The sequence below is a fragment of the Ambystoma mexicanum genome, chromosome 5p (assembly GCF_040938575.1).
Source record: "Ambystoma mexicanum isolate Mex_15411 chromosome 5p, UKY_AmexF1_1, whole genome shotgun sequence".
NCBI lineage: Eukaryota > Metazoa > Chordata > Amphibia > Caudata > Ambystomatidae > Ambystoma > Ambystoma mexicanum.
The window spans coordinates 1,355,286,275-1,355,310,811 of NC_090930.1; the positions used below are offsets into that span (position 1 = coordinate 1,355,286,275).

General features: G+C 44.7%; 1 long non-coding RNA gene across 1 annotated transcript in view; it reads left to right on the plus strand.

Moving 5' to 3' along the window:
- LOC138481569 (uncharacterized) overlaps positions 1 to 24,537 on the plus strand; it is a 322,679-nt gene that overhangs the window by 135,670 nt on the left and 162,472 nt on the right. The window contains exon 4 of the long non-coding RNA XR_011274276.1: positions 21,933 to 21,997. This is a non-coding gene — a long non-coding RNA (uncharacterized lncRNA). The remainder of the gene's footprint in view (positions 1 to 21,932; positions 21,998 to 24,537) is intronic.

Below are 24,537 nucleotides of genomic sequence, written 5' to 3' on the forward strand. Positions count from 1 at the left end.
AAGTAAAACAGTTGTTGTAATAAGACATGCACACATTGTCACACACCCCCGCCTCTTTTTAACATCTGAGGCTGTGATCACTTCACCCACCTCACGAGAGTGTAATCTGGTTTCCCCTCCCGTCTTCCAATGTGTTTCTGGTACACACATCCAATCAAGCGTGGACCTTTTGAACTCGTGAAACACCATGGATATTTTCGAGGGGGATTTGAGGCCCCAGGCATTAAGGGAGTCAATCCGCATTTCACACTGGCCAGACATCCCCTGTTTCCTCACCAAGCCTTCTATGCCCCCCTCTCCTGAGACAATACCTCAATCAGGACCCTTTGAACCAGATCCCCATATCGACCCAAAGATTGTGAACAGTAACGTATTGAATGCAAACCCATTTCCCCCCTCCCATTCCCCCCTCCTGCCCCCACCTTGGCATCCAACCCCATCCGGATCCATCAGCCCTGACAAGATTGAATCACTAGAGGTTCTATCCCACTCCCGGCTGGGCTCACACAAACTCCACGAACCCCCACATTGCTTATCTTCTACCTTCAGGATAACTCCCCCCTTCTCCAACTTGAGAAACACTTTATCATACTCCCCACTTAAATCAAGAGGGGCCCACCTGGGGCGAACCAAGCATTCTGTATTTTCTGTAACCCGGGTCTTCATGTCTGTTCGGGCCCTTCACACGCCACGGCCTGTCTGCGTGGGCTTTATCTTCTTCGACCTGTTTTGGCCCGTTTCCTTCCAGTAACTCTTCTGTGACCCTCCTTATGTCCTCCTCGGCCACAAGTTTGTAGTTGTAGCCATCCACCTTGAAGGACACAGAGAAGGGGAACCCCCAATGATATCTCACCCCCCTCATGGTAAGCCACTTCGTGAGGGTGCACACAGTCGCCTCTTCGCCAAGGTGAGTGCAGATAAGTCTTGATATATTGCCACCTGAGTGTTGCCTATGGTTACAGATTTCATCCCCCTTGCCTTTTCAAGAATTTTGTGCCAGTCCAGGTAGTTGTGGAACCGTACAAGTACCGAGCGCGGGCCTCTCCCAGTTGCGCCCACTCTATGGATCCTTTCCAGTTTAGGCTCATCCATATTTTCATCGCCAAACAGGGTTTTCACCACCTCATGTGTGGTTCTCTGCAGGTCCCCCTCTGTTTCTCTGTCCTTTTCCAGGATCCCAAAGAATATAAGATTGTTCCTTCTCTCTCTGTTTTTGAAATCATCCATCTTTAGTACCACCTCATCCTCCCTTCTCTCCAACTCCGCAATCCACATCTCCATCTGGGTTTCCAAGTTTTCAAGGGATATCTGATTTTGTTCCATCCCCTGTAGTCACCCATCAATGTCGTTGATTCTTACATTTATTCTGTCCACTTTTCCACCAATGTCTGCCCTCATTCCTCTAATCTCCTCCACGAGGGAGGCAATGGTGCTCTTGGTGGACATGGCATCACTCTCTGCCTCTGACATGTTGGTCTTGGGCTTTGTTCTCCCCTCCGTGGGCTGCTGATACCAGAAGTGCTCTAACTTTGCCCTCCAGTCCATGTGCTGACGACGCACCCTGAGGGATTGAGGAGAGACTCAACACACCGTCAATAACCTCGCGAAATGAAGCCCTTGTCGCTGATTAGGCTCGATTCCCCTGAACCATCAGTCCTAGTCGAGGCCTCCGGGTGCTCGATGGACGGGGGAGGCTTTTGTGATGGCACCCCTTCTTTCCTTCCTCTGCTTACTCGGGGGCGGTTGTTGCCCGGTCCGTGCTCCCCCACAGTTGCTGGGTTCCCGGCGGCAGGATCCTCAGTAGGATAGACAAGTGCCGGGGGCCCTCACCCTGCTCGGGTCTGTTCTGCCTCATGCCTGGCCCACTTGGTGTTCTGGGGGGATGCCTATGTTCCAGGCTGGATCTCTGTCCTTGCTGTGTCCAAACCCTCCCGACCTCATGTTGGAGATCTTTCTCGGAGGGCTTGGGTCATGCTGTGGGTCCTCGCAGAGGTGGGCACATGCCCCAGGGGCGGGACTGAGGGCCCTCACCTCTGCCGGCACCTCCTGGGTGTGATGGGGTCTGTCTGTTCCCCCCTTCGTATCTTGGTTGCAGCCTTTTTCTGGGGCTTGTGTTGGCTCCATTTCACTCCTCTCCCTTCCCCTCTTTGGCCTTCCCATATGGTCCTATCTGGAGGGATTGAGTGCAGCTCTTATACCGCCTGGGTGCAACGCCTGGGTCTCTTCCTGCTGCTCGCTTCTTAAATTCCAGAGGTGTGAGATCTCCCATGTTGCCTTCTCCTGGGCAATTGCCACTTGAGTTGTCCCTTGTCTACTGTCCCTCAAGGGGGACACGCTGTGCCCTGCTATCTATCTTCTGTCTTCCATTTCACTGTTTTCACACTGTCTGCAGAATTTGCTTGCTCACTGCAGGCTCCGTTGTGCTGGTCGATAGAAGGGGGAGCCTTATTTTTGCCCTGTGACTGCCTCTCCCCCTCCTGGGACCCCGGGGTAGGGCCCCTTGTGTCCACAGTTGTTGCAGGGCCTTCCGCTGGTGTAGAGAGGCCGTGGGAGGGGCCTTGTGGGGTTTATTCAGGCGCCGTACTGTTGCGTTCCTCCGTGTACCCCACAGCTATTAATCCACGGGGTCCCACTCTGTGCAGACTGGAGCGGGGCCTCACTCCTGCTCTCTTGCCGCGCAAGGACTCCCAGCACACCAGGACATGCTGGCCATCCTATCATAGATTGGGGGTCGAGGGGCTCCTTACCTCCTCTGTGGCCCGCAATGTAGTCCTCCCTCGGCTTTGGGTCGGCCCTCGCTCCACCAGTCCTTGCAATGGGGGGGCTCTCCCCTCGGCGGACAAGGAGTCCTGAATTCGTAGCCCCTCTGCCGCCGGGCGGGAGAAGTTCCACTCACTGTACCACCCACCTTAGGGTGGTCTGCCCCACCGAGGACACACCCGAGTCTCCTCTCACAAACCGCTGTAATCTTCGGGGCCTCTGAGGCTGGGACCTGCCTTCTGATCTCATTCTCCTGCCGAGACAGGATCACTGCATGTGCAGCTGTTTCTTCCCCGCTAACTTCATTTTCCTATATAACTCGACAACGGGAAGTCGGTTGTGCTCATTTTTTTGCCCCAAGTTACCCCTGCAACTTATCTCCTTAGGGGTGAGGTTTGCTGGAGGTGGAGGGGTCTCTAAGTGGGGGCTCAATCCACTTTTGTCGGGCCTGTAGCTGGAGGTCTATGCTGCGGCTTCCTCCATCTGCGCACCCCCTGGTGGCCTCCAGGTTAAGTAAATTTGAAGAACAAGAGAGAATAGGGTGGGATGATAAAACTTGGAGAACAAGGGATAGAAAACAGTCACACAGGTACAAACACCAGTACTGTCATTATGTGGACCTTCAAATGTTCCATTTCTATGATTGGAAACATCCAGTTTCGTTGGAAGGCCCCAACAGTGAATGAACCCTCAACTTCTACAACATTGTCAATTCACCTGTTCCAATGTTACTGCTTCTCCCGGAACATGTCATCTTCCCTCTTTACTGCAGCTGTGAGCGGTGGTTGTACAAAATCAACCACCACACATAAAAGGTGCTGCCAGCAACAGCCATAGTCTTAAACAAACTGCAGTACTCCACCACTTCATGGAAAGAATCATCAGAAATGCTAGAAAGGTCATAAAGAAAGCTTTCCATAAATTTGCCATTTCTATCTCCAGCAGTTCTACTATCTTTGAATATGGGTTGACCTTTCACGGGAGTTAACTCTACAACATCTAGTGAAAATCCACTAGGATGATGATAAAGGAGCTACAAGAAAATACAAAAATAAACAAATTACAAAAACGAACTTGCGGAACACTATCAATTAAACTACCTCACAAAACACTCCAAACACCTACAAGCACTGCATACCTCAAAGTGCATTAAAAGTACAAGAAGTACAATCAAATAAACCTTCAGCATTACTAACATAAATACAAAAGCTAAATGTCCACATTTGTAAAACTTAAAAATCACATTAAAAATACTTGCCACTCAAACACAGCAAATGAAAAAAAATAATAATGAACACCATCTGAATGCAGTGGTTAATATAACCAACACACACAACACTGCAAATAAACCTTAAAATGTGTAAATATTTATTGACACTTAATTTCACATCAGACACACTCCTGCCATGTGCACAGTGAGAGTTCAGGAATCAAAAGGATAAAACTGCAGACAATGGTGGCTTTTATACTTTCCAAAACAAATACCAAAAAAAGAGGACTATATTTCAATACAACTACTAAAATAGATGACACATTTTCAGCACAACCCATCACTAAAACCTACACAAATACAAAAGTAACAACAACCAATAACAAACAATGAAACTGACAGAAATCTATTTTTTCCCACCTAGCATCTTTAATAGCCACGGCTATTCAACGCTGCTACAGAGCCTGCTTTGTATCTGTGGCTACACGTACATTTTTCTGCGAGCCCAAAATCAAACTAAATTGCCCTTCAAACCTTCAAATCAAATATGTGAACACCCAAGCACATACAATAAGACACACACATAAGGTCTGTACTGTATCATCCACATAAAAATATAATTATTGCACAGAAAATGTATGTTTATAGACGCACCTTTAAATATACCTGCCGTTACAGGCACAACTAATAAAATGACGAATAGCAGTGACGCGCCCATGCACATGCTTTTTAATAGATGCGGCTACCAAGACACAACGTCCCATTTGTCGTGAAATAGTCACGGCTGCTCAGGGTCCCACATTTACCTGCGGGTAACAATGCCACACACCGAGTGGCTGTTGGATAGTCATGGTTAACTACAACAGTACCATCAACCAATCAAAAATGTCATCAAACACACCCTGCTCATGCAAACTACTAGAAAATTCAAACTATGAATAATTTTCCTGGAAACAAAGAAAGACCGCATATATCATGGCTGGTTTGAAAATTGTGTGGCTAACTGGAGACAGTTGGCTGTTTTGGTTTCTGTTTTTTGTGAGAAACTAAATATTAACATGGACCTAGGTTTGAGAGATTTTACAATTTAATGGTTTGGATTGCAGGGAATGCATTGGTTCCAAGTTTTTGCAAAATTGTTAAGTCTGAGAAGTACAGTCATCCAGATGTTATAGTAATTCATTGTGCAGGCAATGATTTGGGGAATGTACGAGGTGTGTCCCTTACTTTAATGATGAAACAAGACATGAGAAAACTAATGGAACTATTTCCTCACACCATCTTTATCTTTTCCAATTTGACTCGGAGGCAAAAATGTAGATGGACCACCAGATTTAATGGTATAATTGAGAAATCCCAGAGAAATGTTAATAAAGCAGTTTCAGCATTCATGAGGGACGACAACCAATTATGGATTTCAAACAACAACATTCAGTTCTACATGGGCAATTTCTATAGACATGGCAGAGTTCACCTAACCGATGAAGGAAATGCAGTGTTCCTTCATAACATTAAAACAGTACTCCAATTGTGCTAAAATACTACACTCAGTGTACCCCGAAATAGTCCTTTTAAGGACTACGTATCATATCATTTACAATGTTTACTAAGCCGAAGACCTTCGACAAATCTTCTAATTCTCAGAAAAAAAAAACATGAATGCGCCCTCGGGCACAATTCAATCAGGTGCTCGTAAAGTCCTTCAGTCGCTTACCTTACCTAGGAAACAAAGTGTAATAGCGTAAAATGCCATAACAAGGAAATATTTCACCATAGCTCGTTCCAAACGAGTTTTTCAAAAGTCTTCAGCGCCTGCGAATACAAATGCTGATGAGCTAAATTATGAGCCACTCGATGATTTAGTAAAACAAGTAGAGCTTTTAAACAGCCAGGTCGCTGAGTCTGTTTCTCAAATCTCCGAGACCCAGTCTGACATCGCTCCCAGAGGTGGACCTGAGCCCAGTAGCCGTAAGAACTATACGTTTCTTACCCTATTGCAAAGGCGCAATGAGATTGCCAAGTCACTTGCCATATACGCTACCTTGCGCTTGCCTTGCTCACAAAGCAATCATATTAAACCTCCACCTAGTTCACAAACTAATCACAATAATTCCTTACTGGATATGGAAAATCAGCAGTGGAAAGTGGCAAACTTTGGTGCTCCCTTCAACCAAACTTCTTCCAATCTGCTTTCCAAGCCAAGTGTAATGAGTCAACCCTCTTCACTGCGCCCTCCTGTTGTTGCTTACACAAGACAACCACCTCAACTGGCGGCTGGAACAGATGATACAACTAAACAATCTCCTTCAGCCCCCACCATCGTATCTTACAGTGTAGAGGGGTTCCATTTCCAGTCTATAATCTAAACAGGTACAGCATCCTGAAAATGCTTAATGACATAGACAGTCTTGAGGACTTATGTTCCTTAGATATAGCTCAAGTGGAGTTTTTGCAACATGATGATCTATCAACTGTCAGACTATGGATTCATTCTGGATTAGTTTTAAATGTCCTCTGGCAAGCAAAACCACAATTGTATCAATTGGCCTTTGTACTCACCCAAGACCAATCTTTCCTCACCAGGGCTGGATTGGCCTATAGGGAACTCTTGAGATTTCACGGTTGACCTCTGCAGCCGGGGACACTTTGTGTGGTATTCCCACATTTTCCCATAGGAAAAGGGTTGGGCTTGCTGAAAATGTGTAATTTGATGCCACTTTGAAAACAAATTCCAGGGACTATTGTGGTACCCAGTCCACTCCTGTTCCTCACCTCTACCATGCAAAGATCATGTGCAATCACTCAGATAAATGTTAACACTGCTATGAACCAACCCATGAAAGTCTGATGCACTCAGGGGACTTTTAACACCAATCGACAGGTAGACATCATGCATATGTTCAAGTGCGCTTATCAGTCCCAACTGTTAAACCCAAGCTAACAACTCATACCTTCTAACGTGCACTTTTGCAAGTTTGCCAGCTGGAACACTAGGGGCTTCAAGCATCTCATGAACCGTACTAACAACTCACTCAGTGATTTTGACATAGTAGCTTTACAAGAAATTTGGTTAACACAAGCCCCTAAGTGGGATGGTTATGTCATCTCACTGCTGCCAGCCAAAACTCCAGCCAAAGGTAGACCGATGGCCGGTCTTCTTGTCGCAGTGAATAAATCACAAGGCTTACTATTGTAACCTTAGACCACTGCTAACATGTACATCGAAATGGTCAAAATTAGAACCCCCGTGCAGTGCTGGCCCAAGATAATATTTATTGGAATCACTCCAGCATTGATGTAGAGTCTTTCCTTTGAGGCATGGTACATACCCTAAATATAATTATGTGATTCTGGGGGGCGACTTCAACCTTCATTGTCTTACTAAGAGGTTGTACAAATTTGCTGACCTTGCGCAGCGCTAGTTAGCCCTCATGGATGCCATTCAGGGAGACATACCTCCCCAGATTACTTGGAAGAGAGGACAACAGTCAGCTATTATCGACTATATCTTTACAGGCAGAAATCTGTTTGCAAGTATTGAGTTTTTCCAAGTCATTCCCCAGCTACATAGTGACCATGAACTCCTCTCACTCAGCTGCCGCTGGCCGTATCCTCTGGCTCCTTCTAATTTCTATAAACTTATTATCTCCCTCTCTGGTGGCAGAAATAGGTTTAGGTGGTCCCCAAAATCACTGACACTTTTCAATACTGTCATGCAAGATCATTATGATTCATTAGATTCTAAAGTGATTACATCTGATGGTCTATATGTGTCTGTGTTACAAATCTTTAAGTCACAACTGTCCATTTCAACTAAACCTACCTATGTACACTAGCATGCTTATGATCATGAGCTGCAAAAACGAAGACCCACCTGTGTTTTTGTTTCAGAACCTTGGTGAGCTTACCTCTTTAGTCTAAGATTTCAGCCAAACACCTTCTAACGCAATATAAACATTGCCTGACATCTTGCAAAGCATTCATCAGGCAGAAAGATGCTGAACAAATGCTTTGCGCTTTAGCCTCAAAAAACACTGCATCCATTTGGGCTTTATTAAATTGTGCCAACCATGCTACTCAGATTCAATGCAAATCAATGTGGTGCAAGAAGACCAATGGGAACAATATTATCAGATATTATATGCTCAACTGCCCAACAATTCACAGGCAGCAGGGTCATCAACAAGATGCAACATCGGACAGCCAGCAACCAAAGGCAATGTCCTTCATTTTGATAAGGATGATATCATCTATCAGACCTCTAAACTGAGCAACTCAAGGGCCACATGTCCCGATGGACTAACCAACATTATGCTAAAAGCTCACTGTGATGCCTGTGCGTCTATTCTTCTAAATGTTTTTGCCAATGCTGTTAATCAAAATCAGATTCCACCATCTTGGCAAAAATCTATCATCATTCCTATTTTTAAAAAAGGGGACTGTGTTAGACCTGAAAACTATAGGCCCATAGCCCTGTTAGATGCCCCACAGAAGTTATTTGCTCGTCTGCTATTGAGAGACCTTGGACCACACTCAAGTGGGTCTCCAGCGTCCATTGTCGGCCCTAGCAGACTATGCCAAGTGTGATGACTTAAAGATGAATCCAGAAAAATCTAAAATTCTTGTATTTAAACATACTAAAAAGTTATTAAAGTCATTCACTTGGGTGTTGGAGAACCAGGTTGTAGAGGTTGTATCCGAGATCACATACTTAGGGGCTAGTATTCAATCTTTCCCAACTATGGGTCATGCTGTCACAACACTAGAACTTAAGGCACTTAATTTGGGAGCGCAGATGAAAAAAATTCTTTATAAATTCTGTAAATTCTCTATCTTGCCTATGATTACGTTTTACATAGGCAAGGTAGTTCTGACTATTGTGTTTGGTTTGGAATTTAATCCCCTAGCTTTCAATATAGATTGGGATAAATTGGAGGCCAAACTGTTAAAGAAGCCACTGAATTTGCCCAACTGTGTTCCTGTTAGTTGTCTGAGGTATGAACTGGACTTGACTTCATTGAGGGGAATCATGGAGTGGAAATGGGTCTCATTCTTGAGGTTAATCTTAGACCCGCACAAATGTTCATTATATGAAGATGTTGCATTGACCAGACAGAAAGGAGGTAATATCTTTCTTAATAATTTGGAGACAAAATGTCAAGAAATACTGGCTGAGTCGGATTGCTCTGTGGAACTACTTGTCAGGAATCCTATGAAAATCAAAGTTTGCATGCAGCGAGCTGACTTGATTATGACAACTGAGAAAATGAGGCTGGCAAAACTCTTCGCTTCTCATAATCAAACTGCTAAAAGAAGATCACATCTGCCACATTATTTAAATTGAATCCCCTTCCCACGCGGGAAATCCTACCAATAACAAATAGTGTGGACTACCCAACTGATTTGTGTTAGCAAACGTGATAAGGAAAGTCAGTCCCTTTACCATTTACTCTCAAAGTGCCAAGGTACGTGGGCTTTGAGAGTCTCTGGATTTCTGGGTTTTGTTCATAATGTGAGGTGGTTGAATTTGGATATATTTTGGGAGCGGTTATCTTCCGGTGAGGAGGTTTTTTTGACATTTGAGGTAGTTGCAGTTCTTAAAGAATTAGGTTTACGGGGGAGAGATTTGTAAGTCAAACAATATTCTAGTATTGCTGAATATATGACTGTTGTTTTGAGGATATGTTGGTTTAGATTGATGTATTGTGTTTTAACTGATTCTCCCCTATTTAAATTTTTTGTAGGTTTGTGCCGAGGTTTATCTTTCTTGTATCTCTTTTTTTTGTCTTATTATTTTTCTTTATTGTCCAGGTTTAACCGAGTTTTCTTGTTTGTAAAAAATGTTCTTTGCTGTTAATAGTGTTAAAAGCCATTATATCATTTTATTTATTATGTATGTCAAATGTATGTATAATTCACTATAAATTCACTATAAATAAAATAAAAAATAAAAAGAAATAAAAACTGGATTATTATGGGGGCTCGAATGGGAATGGGGATGGGTTCCTTGAATGAGGAATTACCGGGCCTTCCAAGGTCGGAATGGCCTGGTAATTCCTCATGGCTACCTCCTAACTTGTAATGACCCCCAATGTGTTTTGATGACGTTGATGAGGGGAGTCATGTAGATGTTGAAGAGCAGAGGTGAGAGTAATGAGGCTTGCGGAACTCCGGTGGTTGTGTGCGGGCACAGAGTTGAAGGGGTTGAAGGGGCTTAGCCACGTTTTTTCTGTTCTTTCATTAACCATAATAACACTATGTTACAGATTCAAATTTCTTCTAGTCTTTTGATGAGTGTTTACTGCTACACTGTGTTGAATATACACTGTGTTGAAGCCTGCTGATAGATCTTACAGTATTAGTGCTGTTGTGACATTGGAGTCTGCATTGGTTTTTAGATGTTCCCATAGAAATAGGAATGTTATCCATTTGCCTCATGGTTCTGATGCTGACTTGTGCATGGTCTAATGTCTGATCATCACTCCGCTTCTGAGTCAGCACATATGGCAATATAGAATATATAGCTTTATAATGGCTTTAAGATATGGTACCCTAATGGCCTGGGAACCTTTTGCATTTCCACACTGCCCTTTATGCTTTCTCTGTCCATTGGAGCAGTTTGGGTGTATCCAGGTGAGCCATGTCTTGTAGTGGCTTGCTTCAAGTGCAATTTCAAGCAGCCATCAGTCATTCCATAAAACACAAATCCAAAACAACCAATTAATACTAATGGAACCTGCAACTCCACCAACCACTTCCAAACCCAGCAGTCATTTCTACGTTCACATAGTCCTCTCTTTGACTATAGAATGGCCCCCATTATTAATGGTTGGTACTTTCTTCATGGTTTGTTCACACAGATTCTAGGACTTGAATTGGTCCCTGACGTATACTGAATTACCTACTAATGAGGTGCATATTGAATTGGCAAAGCCTGTCATAACCTTTGGGTGACACCAGCAAAGACTAACTTGGTAGGTTGGAGGTTGTTGCTATGTATCCATTCATGGATATGTGTACATTTGGATAGGTGTGGGATGTGGGAGTTGTTGGTGGAGTTGCAGGTTACATTTGTATTAATTGGTTGCTTTACATTTTTGTTTGTTAGAATGGCTGATGGCTGCTTGAAATTTCACTTGAATATCTTAGCACTAAAACTACAGTTTTCTGGATTCTCAGACCTGAGCTCTCATATTTATTGGAGCTTGTGAAGTTGATGTTGTGAATGTGCCATTTACCATCTCCATGTTACAATTGACTTCTGGTACCCTTGAAGAAGGTTTTTTAATTTCCAGGATTATGGACTGAAACATGTAGGGTTAGGTTGATGCGATTAGGGCATTATTTAGGTCATTAGTTGTGGTTGCAAGGGCCTGTATCATTTGAGAGTCGTTTTAAGGTACGATCAGTTTGTACCTTGTATATATTTGTTGGGTCTATGTACAATGTGTTTTATCTTCATATTGTTAATTGGAATGTTGTGATATACGTTTTTATCTATGTTATTTATCATTAATTAAAAATGAAAATCATTTTGGATTTAAATTTGGCGTATTGCATCTCCTGTTCTTTTCTCCATGTTAAGATTTTTTATTATCCTCACCCTGGTTTTTCCACCTTTTGCGTATGGTCGAGTGTTCTATATGGACATGGGGAATTGTGCCTTACAGACACTATTTTGGATTCAAACCCCCTTCTATCACTCTCATTCCCTCAGCTCCTGCTCATTCTTCTACTCCCCTTCTTCAACTCTACCTAATTCTCCTCGCTCCTCCCTTCAATCTTCTCTCCCTCCATTGTCTCTCACTCCCTCTAGTACTCGCCTACACCATTTGATGTTACTCTTCCCACCACTTCACTACAACTCCCTTCTCCACACTACTACTCCCTCCTCCATGCTACTAGTCACATGCCCTCCTTTCACTGATTTCCATACACTTCACAGTCACTCCTTACACTAACCCTCTTTAACAACACTTGCCACACTACTGCACACATTCACATTGAAGTACTACTTTCACTCACGAGCCAATAAATCTCCTTCTCCAAAAAGTGCCTCCATAATCGGCTGCTCCATCCTTCCTTTTGCTGGTCTCTTGGTCCACCTCCTCCATCTAATCTGACCTCACCAAATTAACCCACACTTATGTTTCCTATGGATTCTTTATATCCACTTCCCCCTTTCTGGGTTGGCACTCTGTCCCTGCCCGACCTGTCCCTATCTTCATGGCCTGGGACATGTTGTAGGCACCAAAGGTTACAAATAGTGCGACATGCCCCACCAACTTCCTCCGCACGGGCCCGCTGCAAGACTAGCAAGAGCAGTTCAGGAGACTGAATGTTCAAGTTACTTTCAGGGTGCTTTGTCCCTGGTGCAGCAAAGATAAGTCTTACTGTTGTTGGGGTCTGGGTCCTGCTGGATATATATTGGGGTTATACATATCACTTTGTGGTATTTCTTTATTATGGTGGTATTTGGTGGTAATATTATGGTGATAGTGTATTGTAGTAAATCGTTGAGGTATTTTATAGTGGTGAGACTAATTTTAGATTGTTGCCTAATAGAGTTTTTTTTACCAGGGTCACTAACAACAAACAAAATACTGGACTTGGTACACTCTGGATGAATGATTCATGCTTCCTCGTGGTATCTTATGTACAATGCCACACTACACCCTTTTGGCCAGGTTTCAACAATTGTAAAGCAGGCAAATTGAAATACTGCACATTCGTTCAATCTCTCTAGCTAAACAGTTCACAGCCGTTACTTCACTTTGAGATATTTCTTATTGCGCAGTCGTCCGTTTGTGCAGATCGAATAAAAAATAAAATGACTGACTGCAGCAAAAATGCACCAAGACTACAAGTTGCTTTGAAATGTGTTCTTTTTATCGTAAAATATAAATATGCAATTTAAACAGAGTAACAGCTATGCTCACATTGTATTTCACAGTTCAAATATATTGCAATAACTTTGCATGATCAGCTGTGACCAGTCTTACCAACTGTCCTTGGTAACATGGAACTCGGCAAGACAAAAAATACACTTTGAGAACAAGAAAAAAATACAGCAGTTGGTATTCAACATAAATGCAGAATGACATGAACCTTAAAAATAAACAGCACCTAATGTGAAATGTTCTATTTAGCCTGGACTAACTATCCCATTCAAAAACACAGCAGCTCCCCACGGACCTCATAGTTACCCAAAATGTTGGTGATGTTTCTAATTCACTTTGCCATGGAAATCTTCATCAGCCTTTCCACCTGTCTCATGCAGGGTCGCTCAGATAAAAACTGCTCCAGCATCAGACGGCCTCTAGCACTGAACTCCATCTGCCTGTTCAGCCTCCGTCACCTTGTATCCCAGTGCCCGAAGATGTATAAACTACTCACTCTTTCAAAGCCCTTTTTATTAGATCTCCCAGCCACTCAAGGGAAAAACCTCCCCTAGAGCAGGTCATTCCACTGAAAATGGCACATGATTTCATTTTTGGAGAGCAAAAGATACATCTCTCCTTGCTTCCTGCTTCATACAATGGCCTATTTTCAGTGAAACGGAACCTCACATTTTTTTTTATTGTCACCCAGCTCAAATTCTGTTGCATGTTTAATTTCCCATTTGACCACAGATAGCATCACTAGAAGTATTAGAGGAAAGACTGTTGAGTGAAACAAGAGACAGTAAGACCCCAAGCTCCTTTATCCTATGGTGTACTGAAATAGCACATACAGAGAACTATTTCCATTTCAACGGAAATTATTATAAACAAATACAGGGTACACCAATGCGGGCCACGGTAGCATATCCAACCTATACATGGAGGCATTTGAAAAAGGCATCATCTACTCAGAAAGTAATCCTTTCAAACACAACATCCAAATATGGAGAAGATATATAGATGATGTGCTTCTGCTGTGGAAAGGGGATGAAAATACAATGCCAGAGTTCTTTTCTTGGATAAGCCAACAAAATAAACATCTGAAGTTTACCTTTAATTACAACAAAGAAGAAATTAACTACCTTGACATTACAATAAAAGCTGACATAATGAATGGAGCATTATATGTAAAACCGTACAGAAAACCAACAGACCGGAATGCCATACTGCACTACCAAAGCTTCCATCCAGTACACACACGAGATAACTTGCCTTTTGGACAATGTTTGAGGCTCAAATGAAACAGCACCAATAGAGAAGACTACAACGAAGGAGCGAGAAAATTGAGAAAAAATCTGCAAATCCGAGGAAACCCAGCAAGCCTAATGAAAAAAGCGATGAAGAGGGCAGACAACAATAACAGAGAGACCCTACTTGAGTATCAATACAAACCTATGAAAAATAAAAAAGATGGTATAGTGTTTGCTAACACATACAGCAAGTTATCAAATAGAATCAGAAAAATGATCTATCGTAATTAGAAGATCCTGGAAAAAAGCAGCGTCCCAATAGAGAGACCATTAATTGCGTTCCGAATGAGCAAAACTATTCAAGATCAAGTGATGAGGGGGGGTGTGGCTTGGACAGCCATGGAGTAGGACGTGCTCTCCTGCAGGGCTCCAGACGATCCGACAAATGATCTGTGGAAACTACTTTTAAAATGCTGTAAAGGTTCCAAGATCAGCAGCACAGGCGTCGGAACGTGTGCTATGCACACAGTGCGAGGATCGGGTGAATCAGAAGCATCATGTGGAAAGTATCACTCGATCAAGAATGCGGCCGTGAAGATACATTGTTTCCAAAATGGCCGTCAACAATGGAAGTATGAGAGAAGCTACTGGTGCGGCTTCATGAAGCAGGCAGCTGAGTGCAGAACCAGACTCCGGCGTACGGAATCAACCCGGAGCTCCTGCGGTGGCAAGTTAAGAGTCTACAAGGAGAAGCGCTGACCCGCGACGAGGGCCTGGGCAGAGGCGGGCCGGCCCCGCAGCAAGACAGTGGAGGCGCGGAGCGGGAGACTGGCACACAGTGTTGTGCAGTCCCCGGGCGCATGCAGAGTGTGCTGGGGCCGGCGGACCGGCCCCGGTGGCAAGACAGTGGAGGTGCGGAGCGGGAGACTGGCACACAGTGTTGTGCAGTCCCCGAGCGCACGCAGCGTGTGCTGGGGCGGCGCACAGACAAAGGTGGCGAGCACCGTGAAACAACTGTGGCGCAAGGTGCGCCCCCACATACTAAGTTAATGAAATGTACCTCACACAGCGCCACTGGCACGGAAGGGCCGTGCTGAATTTGTAACACACGGTCCCCAGACACGGATTAATGAACAGATGCCCACAGAGAAAGGCAGTTTGTAGTGAACATTTGGTGCTTGTGAAGCACATAGAGGCTGACAAAGGTGGAAGAGGACACATGGAAGCAACAACCACTTGAAGGCACAGGGCAAGAACTTTGAGCTGGCTCTGGTGTGGGTGCTCTGGTGTTCTGGGCATCAAAGGATATTATAACATTGGAAGCTGGTGGCACTCTAGGGGGCTGGAGATATGTAGATGGCCTCAGAGAAGTTTAGGAAGTAAATAGGGGATGCCACCACAAAAAGGCACGGCACGTGAGGCAAGTTCAAGCGGATGTGCATGTAGACAGTGATGTGCAGAATATAAAGGGCCTGGAGGCTAGTAGATCGCATTGAATGAAAGAGAGGTCTCTAGGGCACGGCGAGACACCTTGAAACGTGGGAGGACACAGCCCACTCGGAATGAGAGCCCAGCATATACAAGCTCATGTTGGGGCTCCTCTGGGACAATTGCCCTAGACCCTTATAGATACGCAGGTGCCGGGTCAACACAGAAAAGTAGGACTGCCACGTCTGAGGCCAGGCAACCCCGGGCGCATAACTGAAGTCGCGAGATGACGGGGCGAGGGGCTGTGAGCAAGAACAAGAACAAGTAATCTGCAATGGAGGCATTTGCCAAAACGCAACAATCTCCTGCGGGCATAGCGTCCAAAGGCTCGATAGCACCAGTGGAGAGCACCGCAGTGACTGAAACTCATCAAATATTAGCTGCCATCACCGAGCTGAAGGACTCGTGGGGGATAGCGTTGTCACAGGTGCGCACTTCCCTGGAGGCTAAAATAGATGCAGTAGGCATAGAAGTCACCCTGCTGAGGCAAGATGTCAGGGGGTTGGCGGAGAGAACGAGCAGCCTGGAGAATGCGGTGAAAATCAACACAGACACTAATACAAACAACGCAAAGGAGGTTCATGTACTGAAACAAAAGGTAGCTAACCTGGAGAATCGGGCGGAGGAAGCGGAAGGGAGAGCAAGGAGAAACAACATCCGCGTGGTAGGCTTGCCAGAGGGGGAGGAAGGACAGGACCCGACGGACTACGTTGAGAACCTACTCTTACAAGAAATAGGGGCCGAAAAACTCTCGCAAGGATTTGCAGTGGAGCGTGCACATAGGGCCCTCATGAGAAAGCCAAGGCCTGGGGCCCCTCCCTGTGCAATAATTGCAAAAATACTGAACTATAAAGATCGCGAGTAGATACTGGAGTACTTTCGTAAAGGAGGAACGATCAAAAGGGCCTCAAGCACCATCACGGCGTACCCAGACTATACAATGCTGGTCCAGAGGCAACGATACAGCTATGTGGCAATCAAAAGGAGGCTACGCATGGCTGGGATAAAATACATGCTTCTTTACCCCGCGAAATTGAAGGTGGTGCACAAGAGCTAAATGTATTTTTTTGATACTCCGGAGGAAGCAACGACATGGCTGGACCTGCAGGGCTGCCCGGAACGAGACATGGAGCAGGCTCAAGAGGAACACGATAAGAGACTAGTACACTGTATGCATATTGATATGGCGCAGAGCGAGCACCCCAGCAGTGCCTAGGATAGAGATTGAGACTAAGGGATGCGGCTGAGTAAGGTTGATAGTTTGCTGGGATACCATTGACTGTAACAAACTTGAAGAACTGGCATATAGACATATACGCAAATTATGTAGCAATGTGTAGTTGAATTGAAGTAAAACAGGAGCGACAGGGCGGTAGCACCCTACCCCCCAAATTATAGTTGTAATAGCAGTAGGTTAGCCACTAGGGCGGCCTCACCCTGCGGAGCTTTGAGTACAGGCGAGAGCCGGAAGGAGCTAGATGCAGGGATGCCTGAGATCCAGGGATGGAGCTGGGCAACAGTTAAGGGGAGTGATGTTGGGGATGGGACGGGAGGCGGGAGGGGGGAAGAACGGGGAGTTTAGTGTGTGTTTAGTTCAGGGGAGTGTTAGTGGGGGAATGATAGTTGGGTTAAGTCTAAACATGAGCCTATATAGAAGAGCTGGATGGTTGAATCTGTACCACGCGGGAGGGTGGGATCTGTCAGAGGTGGAGAAGTGGGACGGTAATGAGCCATGGGGGATCTTAAAATAATCATGTGGAATGTCAGGGGACTTAACAGCTATTTGAAAAGGAATAAGGTCATGCTGTATCTAAGAAGGCAAAAGATAGATATTGCACTATTGCATGAAACGCATCTGACACAGGAGAAGATGGAGTTGGTTGTTAAGAAATGGAAAGGGGTGGTGGTGGGCTCGACATACTCGGCCTATGCCAGAGGAGTACTCATCTGGGTGGCGTCGCACGTCCCATTTCAACTATTACAGGAGGTAACGGAGACATATGAGAGGATGGTCATGCTGAGAGGGCTGGTGAAGAATAAGGAGATGAGCATTGTAAATACGTATGCCCCCAATCAGAACACGGCAGCATATTTCAGGACTCTGTGTGTGAAACTTAGCCTATATGTGGGTAGCACGGTGATTTCGGGAGGAGATTTTAATTGTGTACTGAACCCCAATGTAGATAGGTCAGATGGTAATATTGATAGACCTACCCCAGCGGCGAAAGCATTACAGACACTGCTAGATGACTTTCGTCTGGCGGATGTGTGGAGAACGATGCACCCCCAAAAAAGGCAATATACACACTATTCCACCCCGCAGCAGCTACATACGAGGCTAGACTATGTCTTTGCCATGTTGGATGTGATAACAGATTTCACTCAGGTAGAATATAAGGCGAGGGTCCTCTCGGATCACTCGCCATTGGTTCTCAGGTGACAATTCCGCCCCCCGAGGGCGCAGATTCCGACGTGGCGCCTCCGAACAGAGCCGCTAAAGGACCCAGTCTTTAGAGAAGATATAAGGGAGGAGATTGTGAATTACTTTGAGGAGAATACGGATAGCGTTGACTCGGCAAGTACATTATGGGAAGCCTTTAAGGTAGTAATGCGAGGGGTCGCCATGGGAAAATCAAAAGGCCTGCAGGGCGGGGTCCTGGCTGACTTACGAAGAACAGAAGAGGAACTAGAGGGAGCATTAGAGGGTGGATGCGAAGACATGGAGCAGCTACTGAGGCTGCAGCAGAAATGTGCAGAACAATGGGAAAGGCTCTGAAGTCTCAACTACAAAAGTACATTGTGAGATTGCATGCGGGAGGGGATAAAACAAGACGGCTTCTAGCATGGTTATACAAGTCTCAACTACAAAAGTACATTGTGAGACTGCATGCGGGAGGGGATAAAACAAGACGGCTTCTAGCATGGTTATACAAGAACGAGGCTCCCAGACACACAATTAGAACGATAATGAGAGAAGATGGCAGTGTAGCGGACACCCAAGAGGGGGTCAACAAGGATATTGCAGAATATTACAAGGTGCTATATACAGACGAAAAAGGTGGTAGCCCAGAGGAAATAATAGAAACGCTAGAAGACAAAGGACTACCCATGATAAGCTAGGAGGAAAGGGAGGAACTAGATGCACCAATCACCCTGGAGGAGTTAGAAAAAGTGGTGAGACAGCTACCTACCTGCAAGACCCCAGGGGCGGATGGGCTCCCGAGTGAATTTTATAAAATACACAAGGAGGAAGTGCTCTCCCCAATGTTAGAAATGCTCAATGAAGCGTTTGAGGTTGGACGGTTGCTGGAATCACTCAAAGAAGCGATCATAATACCGCCTCCCAAGCCTAATAAACCTGAGCTGAGCTGTGGCTCTTACAGTCCTCTCTCGATGTTGAACCAGGACAGCAAGATATTGACGGCTGTCCTGGCAAACAGATTGCGAAGAGTAATTAGCAAACTAATACACCCCGACCAGATGGGCTATGTCCTGAATACGAATAGAACTCATAATCACAGGCGACTCCGACAGGTTGTTGAATGGGGTAGTAAGACTGAAGGCGAAATGGCGATTGTGTCCTTAGATGCGGTCAAAGCTTTCGACTCGGTCAATTGGCCGTGGCTACTGGCGGCCTTGGAGAGGTATGGTATGGGGCCCGGTTACAGGAGGTGGGCGAAGATGCTATATAGTGAACCACTGGCCAGGGTTAGAACGGGATCAGTGATATCTGAGAGGTGGCAACTTAGTAGAGGCACTAGGCAGGGGTGCCCTTGGTCCCCAATGCTTTATGTATTAGCCTTGGAGCCCCTATCAATATACCTCAGACAACAATATGATATGATAGGTATTGAAGTGGGGGGGGGGGCGACACTTGATCTCCTTATATGCAGATGATTTGTTGCTATACCTAAGGTACCCGGAGGAAAATCTCCAGTACATACTGGAGGTGATGGCAAGGTATGCAGAGCTGTCTGGGATAGCGGTGAATCCCCAAAAATCTAATATGTTTCCGTTGGCAGCTAAAAGGAATCCCTGAGAAACGGCTACCGGTGTTACAAATACCATGGGCGGTGAGTTCTTTCTGGTACCTCGGGATAGATGTGTACCATGCGGTGAAGGAGGAGCATAGGCACAACACAGAGGTGGCAATTGTGAAAATTGAGAAGTGTATGCAATTCTTGGTGAAGTTGCCCCTAGCAATGATGGGACGGGGTGCAATGCTAAAAATGGTGGTCCTTCCTAGGCTCCTGCATTATTTTAGCAATATTCCATACATGATACCCAAGAAGTTCTTTGCCAAGCTGAACAGTATGTGTAGGGATTCTTTGTGGCATGGTACCCGAAACAGAGTGGCGCTATGGAAGCTGCAGAACTTTTATGAAAAAGGGGGGATAAAACTGCCCAATTTTGAGGTTTATTATGTAGCAAGCCAGCTGCATTATGTGGCTAAGTGGCTCTCAGATGAAGCGATCCCTGAATTTATGCTATTTGGACATGATTGTGCCCCATTTCACCTAAAAGAGATGATCTGGTTGCCCAAGGCCGAAATGAGAGAGCGCCCTAGGATGATGATGCTTGGGTGGCCGATGTGGCGTCGGGCATGCCGGATGATGGAGAACCCATTCCCGTGCTCCCCGCAGATACCACTGGTCGCATTGGCAGGGGAAGATATGCAGTTAAGGGTGATAATCAGGACCCACTGGGAATCGGTTGGGTTGATAACGCTAGGAGACGTCTGGCAAGAGGGGACCATTCTGGGGTTTGAAGTTCTTGGGGAGGAAATGGGATTGCACACGGGCCAATACATCACATATCACAGAATGAAAGATTTGTGCTATGGAGGGAGTTGTTTCCAGCCACCTGCAAGAAAAAGTAAGTGTGAAAAATACAAATAACAGAATCCTTAGAGTCAATTAACTTGCCACACCTGAAAAAGAAATGAAGACCTGAAAAAGCAAACACAACCTCCCTGAAGATTGATGTAGTCATGAAAACGTGCATTTGGAGGAGAAGCTAATACAGGAAAACTTGACTGGCAACAGAGTGCCTGCCTTACCAATTCTTAAACATTGTTCCAGGAGTCCCGGGCTCAAAAGGCAGCAGCAGCAGGGCCATCATGCCTTACAATGGAGAGCCACAACCATGACTTTCCCCCTCCCTCATCAGGGGAAGATTTGTGCTGTGGAGGGAGTTGTTTCCAGCTACCTGCAAGAAAAATTAAGTGCGAAAAATACAAGTACCAGGATCCTTAGAGTCAATTAACTTTAAAATTACTTTAAAAAAACATAACCAATACGTGATGAAGTCGTGATGGATAGAACACACGCGAGAGTGCAGACAGAGTGAATGCGAATCTGGAATATGGACGACAGTGGACAACGGAAACAAAGGCGAAAAGAAGAACGCAAACGAAGGCGAGAGTTCGCTCTTCCTTATAACAGGGATCCCTGCGGAAGATAACAATAGGGAAACGGAGTCCGAAGGACGCGGTAAACGCCAAATTGAAGCGGGCGGACAGGGACGAGAGGAAAAGTACGCCGGAGCGGAAATTCCCAACCGCATGCTCCAGATCGGGAAGAAGATGCGAGTGGCCAATATACCCATTTAAGGTAGGACAAATAAAAAACCTGACTGCAAGCAATTAGGAAAACTAGAATGACCAGATGGGTTTTGGAAGTAGAAATTAAAAATCTAAATATCTCGCCACTACAGGGGTTACAAAATCCATCCGTGAGCAAACTGCAACGCCATTAAAGTAACGCCACAACCCACGTCGGACAATATCTGAATTAGAAAGATAATAACTGCTGATAACTACCGGACCAAGTGCCGTGTGGAAGGGTAGAACAAAACAAGGTAAATGAAAACAAAGACAAAGAGGGGAAAGTGACTAAGCGAGTGAATAGTAGACCAGAATGGTAGATTGATACTTTGTTTTTTCCTTTTTAAATTGTAGAGATTAATGAAGAGGTGTAATACAAAAGAAAAGCTTCAGAATAAATAATAATACCTATCCATAAATAAGAACTGGCAGATACAAGAGTGGGAAAGGAAATCCACTGTACACGTATCCCACAGTTAATAATGCTAATAAACAATGGGGAGCTAAAGTATTTAAAGTAATTAGAGTGAAGAGGACATCGAGGAGAGAGTCATGACAGCATCATAATGTGACAGGTTGACAAACAAGATTGAGAGGATGTAATAGTGGAAAAAGAAACATGATAGGGATTAACTAACCCATCAGATATTTAATTAAGGTATCCATAAGATGTAGGAGTAGATCTGCATTGAAAGACTGGTTACTAATTGAACTGTCTTTTCACCTTGTTTTCACAGACCATCATCCGGAGGTTGACCCAGAGCCATAATAGAAGGGACAAGAAAAGAAACCTAGATATCAGGTGAATATTGAGGACAAGCAGCATTTTGGAAACAAAAAATTGTTTTTATATTGTGTGTTTTCCCCTGAAGAATTTCCTGACTATAAGTATGAGAGTTGAGATGAGGGATGAAACATGTCGGGTATGTTTGTTTGAATGATGAAAGAATGGATGACTAAGTGAAAGGCCACCAATGTGAAAGCTGTCAGGAGACTATCAGTCAGCACCACACACTATATGAGGCTGACAGAAATGATCTCTGTGTGATTAAAATCATTAACACAATAGACTAAATAAAAATTGCTGCATGACAATTTGCCTTAGAGAGTGGGCATCAGAATAAGAAAATACTGTACCAGAACATGAAAAGTTTTTGACAAAAACAAAAAGAAAATATAGTTTGCTAATGAAATGTCTTTTTAAAATTAATAAGATGTTATATATATTTTTTATATGAAAATAAAATTGTAATATTTTTTAATACAAAACTGAATGGTTGTATGTCTAAATAGAATTGGTAAAAAACTGAATGAGAATGAGAAAATAAGGGACCCTTTGCACATATGATACTATGTTGTAGGCTGTTTATTGAAGAGGGCTTTTGCAAAGAGGTCCAAGACAAAAAATATAGGTCGCTATCCTCTAGTCTCTTGGAGTTGTGACCATTTTAAAGAGCATCATGCATTTTCAAAATCTGCCTTCAGGCTATTTCCACGTAGACTAATTTACACTAAATGTTATTAAGGGATTCAGTTACATGTTATTGGGGTTCGGTTAGTATGTTAATTTATATTAGTATTAGGTTCAGTGCAGCTCAGTCAATTAAAATATCATCCTGAAGTAACATGCAATTTTCAGCATGTGCTCTGTCTATTGGCGTTTATTTAATTCTGCCTGAGGCTCACACCCTTGAGTCCTGAAATGAGTTTCACCCCAGAGCCCCTATTGCAGTTCAAACTCACACTAATGTGTGCATGCTAAAATGATGAAGCTGAAATGTAGAGTCCCATCACTAAAATTCAAAGCTCCTACAGCTACTCCTACAGTCCCTGCCATTAATCCCTGGTGGTCTGTGGTGTTTGGCAGAGGCTGTGCTTACTCATGCAGTTATACAGCAGAACGTATTGATGGTGCTGTGGTTCTTCTCTCTCCACTGGTCTGTATTACCACCAGTGGATCACAAAATCCTGGGGGGATGATTACTGATGGTTGGGTCTTGGTCTTCTTGCAGCTGGTGCATGGTGCTGGATCACTTTCAGTCAGATGCTTCTAGCTGCTTTCTCTTTGGGATGGGATGTCACTAGGAGACACACACAAACATTGGCAAGCATCCTCTTGAGGAGGTTTGACCTGAAACAACACTGGACTGGTGAGAAACAGACTGGACAAGGTGTAAAACAGGCATTGCGCCCTCTCAACTGCCACCATCCACCTAAGTTGTAGGACTGGCTCTGCATTTCTCCCTGGTAGGCCTCTCACCCCCAGCTTGGAGGAATTCCCATGCCCTCTTGACAAGACCCTAGGACTGGTCTTTTAACATTCACTATGCCTTCTGTTCTTGATTATGTTATTCTTCACTCTCCTGCCGATGTATCATGACCCAAATAATGTGGGTTTAAGTGTTTTGGTATATTTCATTTTAACTATATTTGTCCTAATTTTCTTACAGGAAATAGGTTGATGTCGGGTTGGGGTTGGGGTTAGGCATATGGAAAAGGAGGCGGGTGCCCCCTGCCCCCACTGTTGGCGATACAAAATCAGTAAAGAAAATTCTGTAAAAAGAAATTTGACCAGAGGGTGTGACTGAGCTGACAAATGTGGCTGTAGGCAGTGTGAGCTCCATGATCGATCGCCTAAGACCCTGCAGGTATCCAGAGTGAGGAGGTACAAATGACCATGTACCGGTGGCAGTGACACCAGAGGCACGGCTGCGAAGAACAGACTTCCGGAAGAATACCTGTCTCCCTGGAGCAGGCAGATTTGCCCAGAGCACAGGGCTGCGTCCATCTTGCAATGCACACGAGGAGGTGGTGGACACTCCGCGGGCCCACAGGTGGAAAACAGAGGCCACAGAAGCCCTAAAGATCTGGGTGCCTGGGTGCCTGGGAATGTTCTGAAGTAGGCAAAGGAAGCAGAGGGAAGAAGGGGAGAGGACCGAATGTTTCCCTCTGGTTGCCGCTCACAAGCAGCTGCCATCTTGGGATTGGCAAAATGGGTGTAGAGGACGAGTGGACACCAGGATTGGCAGCCACTGGCGGCAGGGGCCTCCCTCATTCTGGGTGGTATTCTGTAACATGAGTGGCTGGTGAGCCCACGGAAGAGGAATAGAGAGCAGGCCAAGGGTTGGGTTCTCTGATCCTCGTTTGGAAATCTAAAGACCAAATGGAGATAAGGACTGGTAGAGTGTAGGATTATCCCAGTTACAACTGAGTGCTAGTGACTGTTCTATTAAGATCAGTAAAGAATGGTTAAAAGACAACAGGCAATGGTTATATATGTGGCTCTAAGCCTAAACAAAATAAATACATCTCACCACCAGAGAATGCAGCTCCAGATGGTAA